This window comes from Delphinapterus leucas, chromosome 9, assembly GCF_059928025.1.
Source record: "Delphinapterus leucas isolate spDelLeu-1000000601 "Yukka" chromosome 9, BTC_Dleu_Yukka2, whole genome shotgun sequence".
Lineage (NCBI taxonomy): Eukaryota > Metazoa > Chordata > Mammalia > Artiodactyla > Monodontidae > Delphinapterus > Delphinapterus leucas.
In genome coordinates this window covers 70,296,972-70,303,451 of record NC_143137.1, presented here as the reverse complement: position 1 = coordinate 70,303,451, position 6,480 = coordinate 70,296,972, and the positions used below count along the sequence as shown (strand labels likewise).

The window sequence follows — 6,480 nt, the reverse complement described above, 5'->3', positions numbered from 1 at the left end:
TATATAGTTTCAGAACATTTTAATCACCCCGAATTACACTTGCTCCCCATTTTATTCTCGTCCCAGCCGTTGACAGCCACCTTTCTGCATTCTGTCTGTATGAATTTATCTTTTCTGGGTATTTCATATAAATGGAATCATACAGTATTTGACCATTTGTGCCTAGCTTCTTTCACTTAGCATAATGTGCTATCCGTGTTGTAGCATATATCAGTACTGCCTCATTCCTTTTTATGATTGTATAATAAATACTCTATTGTAAGTAGAGACCACAATTTGTTTATCCATTCATTCATTAGTGGACATTTGGGCTATTTTTATCTTTTGGCTATTGTGAATAGTGCTGCTGTGAACATGTATGTATATGTATTTGAGTTTTTAGGCTTTTTGGATATATACCTAGGAGTGAAATTTCTTGGTCATATGGTAATTGTATGTTTCAATTTTTGATTAACTGTCAAACCATTTTACACAGTGGCTGTACCATTTTACATAACCCCAGTTTTGTTTATTTGTTTCCCTTCTACTCTCCTATGTAAGATCATGGTGACTTGAAAAAGAAAATGAGCCAAAGATCAGTTTTTTGTTGTTGTTGTTTTTTTAGGATATCAACTCTTATTTAGTACATTTTATACAGTAGATTTTTCAAACGGGTTTGTTTATCTTTGTTCCAGTGGTTTATTTGTTTATTGAATATGATTTTGCTTTGTTCATGTCATTCAAACTGAAGTGAAGTTGTGCTCCTTCATTTCTTTTCTCTCACTATATTTATGTTCATAGAACCCAGAGAACGGTTTTAGAGGTCTAAGTAAATGTAAATCTCCCTACTGTGCAAGATAAAATGAAAATAATGAAAAAGAAAAAATAGGGGAAAACAGTAACACAAATAGTCTTGGGAACCTTCAAGAAGTTATTTATAGGTTTTAACTGACTTTAGTGCAGGTCACATTTCTTTGTCTTCTACTTTTGCCAAGGGTTTGGGAATTGTTTTTTGAGTCACTTTACATTTGGGGGCCATCCTATCACTGTAACATCTTTATGAAAATAGTGCCTTGTGTTATACTTGATAAATGGATACTGTAGAAAATTTAAAGTAAATCGTTTAAGATAGGTTAAATAGTCATCAGATATCTGAGGTTTTTTAGATAAGGCTAATTTTGATTTAGTTTGGACTAAATAATGACCTTCTGACATTATTGAAGTCTGCCTATTTCTTTCAATATTTCATTTTTTAATTTTTTTATCATAAAATGACCCTCACTAAATTATGTTTGCCAAGAAAGAAAAAAATGTTAAGAAGCTAATGTCAGCTCTGGAAGATCTAATTGAGTTTTTCTGTTAACAGAGAAAACAGAGTATAAACTTACATCTTTAGTACTGAGGAAAGAATCTGAAGGTCATTATTTTTATTTCTTTAGTTTTAGAAGATAGAGACCTACTAAAAGGTACATAGAATGCATTTAGCTTTTTGAAAAGTGTTAGGTATGGTAGACTTTTTTTTTTTTAAGGATGTAAGGCACAGAGGAATTCTGGAATAATCCCTTAGTCGACAAGAATTTTATTATAAGGTAGTGGTGAAATCAGTGAAAGAAGAGCCTTATTAGATAGCCAGACTTCACAATACAACAGAAACGGCTGCCTTGCATGGTTTCAGATAGATTGAGATGTAGACTGGAGTTACGGATACAACACATATCTGGCCACCATAAGGTCATGTACAATATATATAATACAGATCTAGCTACGTGGGTAACCTGTGACACTCCTAGCATTAGGCTTTTGTAAGTGCCTGTGCTGGTGCTGTGCCATCCTGACTGACTCTGTTTACTGCCTCACTGCTGCTTTTATTCCCATCACCATCAACTGACAGCCCCAAGAGAAGACTTTATTGGCCAGATCAGAGTCACCATTTACTCTGGGTTACCTATATTATTTGATAGAGCTATTTTGTCAGGCTGTCTAACAGACCAGTAAACCAGCCTTAGAAATCCACCCTTGTAACTGTGGCCCAGTGTGGTGGGAGTCATTCTTATAATTCAGAGCATGGTGATCTGTACTTAAGGAGTCCCTCAGAAGATGGTTTAAACCATAGTAGGTAGGCATTTTTAAGAAGTCCAAGAAGGGAGGCAGTGTAGTAGATGAATACTTTGTCCTGAACGGCAGTTTCGTATTTTCACATAGATACTACATTTTTCTTCGGGTACTGCTTTTTGGATTTCTGGTAGCCTTAGTGATGATCTCAATAGAAAAATAATTTATTACATATAATCCAGTTAAGCGTTTTAGGAAAGAGCCCTTTTATACTCCAAGTTTACATTCTTCTTGCAGTTACAGAAATTTACGAAAGACTTCCAGAGTTGCTCTGAGTATATCTTTGAATTTGTTGTATATACACATACACACACCCCTCATACTATCATCTCAAGTTAATTTTTAAGCCATTTAAGTATATATAAGAAGTCTATAATCCACTTCCTTTTAGAAGTGAGTAAACAAAGGTTGAGAGACATTTTGATTGCTCAGGTTCACATGATCTTTGAGCAGAGCTAGGAGTAGAAACCAGCTAGGATTAGAATTCTTAACTACTTTTTTTTTTTGCGGTACGCGGTCCTCTCACTGTTGTAGCCTCTACCGTTGCGGAGCACAGGCTCTGGACGCGCAGGCTCAGCGGCCATGGCTCACGGGCCCAGCCGCTCCGTGGCATGTGGGATCTTCCCGGACCGGGGCACGAACCTGTGTCCCTTGCATCGGCAGGCGGACTCTCAACCACTGTGCCACCAGGGAAGCCCGTGTCATTTTTTTTAGATGACTGTGTAGTAATCAATTCTGATTCTATGTATTAGTAGTCCTGAGGATTCCCTTGAAAATAACTTGTGTCACTATATCCATTTGCTTGCTGTCTGTCTTCACTTGAGATCTGTATGTATCTTTGCTCGGAACATGTCCCATACTGAACTTCACTTCTTCATCCACAAAGCAAAACAACAAACTTACCATCCCCCAGCCTTCTTTCTTGTATCTTGTTTGGAGTGACTAGTTGTTCAGCCAGATACTACTCAAGCTTAAAGAGCTGTGATGATGGCTCTTTGTCATGCCCCATGCAATTTATTGATCTATTGGTCGGTCATCTCGATATCTCTCCACTATGCAGACATGTGTTCATCCCTACTACTTCTGACCTGTTTCTGGCTTTTAGATAGTATGACTGTAATTGCTTTTCATAGGTTTTCCTGCCTATTTCAAATCTTGCACATAATTGATAGAATGGTTTAACTTGAACATTCCATAAGCTTCTCACAATCTACCTTTTAAAAACAACCTTCAGTGCCTTCCCCATGGGACCCTCTTTCTTGCTTCAATGCCCACTCCTGTTGTCTTCTCTTTATCAGTTGCCCTCTTCTTCACCTGGCTGAGTCCTGTTATCCTCTGAAATTAATCTTAGGTGTTACCTTTTTCAGGATGCTTCCTCTGATTTGCCGCCCCTCCTCCCCTTCGGGCTGGGTCAGATTACCTGCTCCTTCTTTTTAGAGCCTTGTAATAGCTGATGCATGTCTATCATTTTTCTTACTGTATTGTTGTATAATTTTATATGTAATTCTGTTCTTCCACAAGATTGTGAGCTTCTTGAGGCCCAGAACAATCCTTTATTGCAGAGCCTGGCTATAGGGGGCACAAGCTAGACTTTAATAAATGTTTGACCAATGAATGAAAGAAGTTTCTAGTTTAGAAAAAGCAGATATTCATAAATAATTACTATAGAACTTTAAATAGTGCAGTGGAGGCAGAGAATGCAAGGACTGAACATTCTATCTGGGAAGAGGGAGAGGTGCCTATGAGGGAAGACTCGCTTTATGGAGGGTATAAATTTGATCTGGTTCTTGAAGGGAACTTGATAGAGATTTTGCTAGAGAGGAAAGGTGATCCATCCTAGAGAACAAAAGCAAGAGAACAGGTCCTACTCAAGAAAAAGCCAGGTATTTCAGACTCTTTTTTTCAAAAGTCATTTTGGCAGTGAGGAGGATGTAACAGAGGAGAGGCAGGAATTGTAGTCTTGCAGGCTGTAATGAAGGTCTTGTATAAGGCTTTGGTGGTGAGGGGGGCCCCAAAAGATATTTAAGATGTAAAATATAACTAACTAGTTGGATGTGGGAGTTCTAAGAGGACAGACAGTTCAAGGTAACTCTTACGACTTCTCTTTTCAGTGATTGGATAGGCAGTGATGCCTCCTTTTAATTAATTAATTTTTGAATACATCTCTATTGTAGTATACTTGCTTCACAATACTGTATTAGCTTCTGTTGTACAACAAAGTGCATCAGCCATCTGCATACATATATCCCCATATCCCCTCCCTCTTGAGCCTCCCTCCCACCCTCCATATCCCAGCCCTCTAGGTGGTCACAAAGCACCAAGCTGATCTCCCTGTGCTATGTGGCTGCTTCCCATTAGCTATCTATCTTACATTTGGTAGTGTATATATGTCGATGCTACTCTTAGCAGCTTCCGCCTGCCCATCCTGTGTCCTCAAGTCCATTCTCTATGTCGACGTCTCCTCCTTTTAATTTAAATGAGGGAATATAGGAAATTGGGGTATGGAATGAATTTAATTTTAGACATGATGAGTTTGAGGTACCCATGAGAAATTCAGGCAGAAGCGTTCAGTATGCTGTTGAATATAAGTGTTAGAAATTCAGGAGGTATATCTGGGCTGGAGGCACAGTTTTGGAAGTCATGGTACGTATGAGGTAGTTAAAAGTGGTAGATTAGAAAACAAAATTACTCAGGGATTGCATATATAGTAAGACTGTAGGAGAGTGAAAACAGAATCCTGGGCGTTGCAGGCTTTCTTCTGCTTAAAGATAATCTGGTATACTTGCAAAGCAGTAGAAAATTTTTTGATCTCTTTAATTTCCTTTTATTCTTTCCCACTTTAACAGATTTCAGAAATTTCCCCTTTGCAGCCCCTATTTGTTCCTTCCATTCTTTACTCCACTGGATTCTTCTTGAGGCTATTAGTTTATTCCTCTTTGAAGTGTCTGTTGTCAGACTAAACTAGGGAAAAGGAAACGCTTAATGTGAATTCACATCCCTTCATGAAATGGGGATATGTATTTCTAACTTTACTTCCACTAAGAAATAGGTTGTCTGCCATTTTTTAAACATATTACTTTCTTGGTTTATCTTTTGTTTTTTCCCTTCTGATAGTAACATAGATACAGATAAATATTTTGCTTCTTTCATTAAAACAACTGTAAAGTTACGGTGATAAATCACATCTTGGACTCACATCTGGTACACCTTATAGCAAATTTTGGGACTGTGGCACTACCGAGGAGTTTGTGGCTCATTTTCATGGGGATTGTTGCCACTCAGCTTCATTCCATTATTGCCTTGCAGGGAGGTGATTCCACTGATGCCAGATTTTTCTGTTTTTCAAGAAAAGTCAGAAATCCTGATTTTTATGTGATTTTTAAAAAATGTTTATTGAATTAAAAAAATACTATGCTGGCAGTTTTTGATCCCTTTCTCAAACCTTAAATTCTTTGTAACAAAGACCAACCATCATCACCTACTGAGATGTTTGAGGTGTGTTTGGTTCTATTGCATACTAGGGTAAGAGAGGAAACTTGACTTGGAAGCCTCAGAAGACTGTAGTGGAAAAGGAGACAGGCTCAATCTCTTGATTTGGACGATTGAGTAATAAAGGGTCATGAAATCAGATGGGCTGACTCCCATCCCATCTGCAGTAAGTATTCTGGTAATGAATCCTCCCTATCTTCAGTTCCTTATTTGCTGACGTTTTGATCCTGGGCACCATGATCAGTGACTTGAAACTGGAGTGTTTAGTTAGGGAGGATATTTTTCTATTATTTTATCATGCATATTTAAGTACAAAATTAAACACATACACCCACCCCCATCCCCACACCCAGCTTTGGTGTTTTGCCACCAGAATGTAACCCACGTGAATAATAATGTTTCTGTCACTTGGTGGGTTTCAAGTTCTGAACACCTGATTTACTCACTGTACTCAAAGTATAATTTGTTAGGGCTTACTGTATTTATTTTTGTTGAGTCAAAGAATTTTTATAGAAAATATCCTCATTCCATAGGAAAATCAGGGAGATATGTTGGAACTGACCTTTGGATTTTCTATTTGTTCTCCATGGGAGGGAAAAGTAATGATTCCTGCAAGTGGAACTTACATAGTTTTGAGTGCACATGTTCCCTTTTAGGAACAGCTTTCCCTTGTAATTAAATTCCATTTGTTTAAAAATTAGATCTCACAAGTAAAAATTATATTTAAAAAACTGTGCCACAAAATGTTAGAATGTTAGACCACACTAGAGTAGATTATGAGAGGAATTCATACACTAGGTATCCTGAATAAAGACAGTGTGATTTTCTTTGGGAGGAGGGGAGTCTAGGTGGAGGTAGTTGAAGTATGTGCTAATGTATTATGTCAACTAAAATTCTGAT

General features: G+C 37.7%; 1 protein-coding gene across 3 annotated transcripts in view; it reads left to right on the top strand.

The window, feature by feature from the left end:
* SNX13 (sorting nexin 13) overlaps window positions 1-6,480 on the top strand; it is a 141,151-nt gene that overhangs the window by 21,198 nt on the left and 113,473 nt on the right. The gene's annotated exons all lie outside the window — the stretch shown is intronic.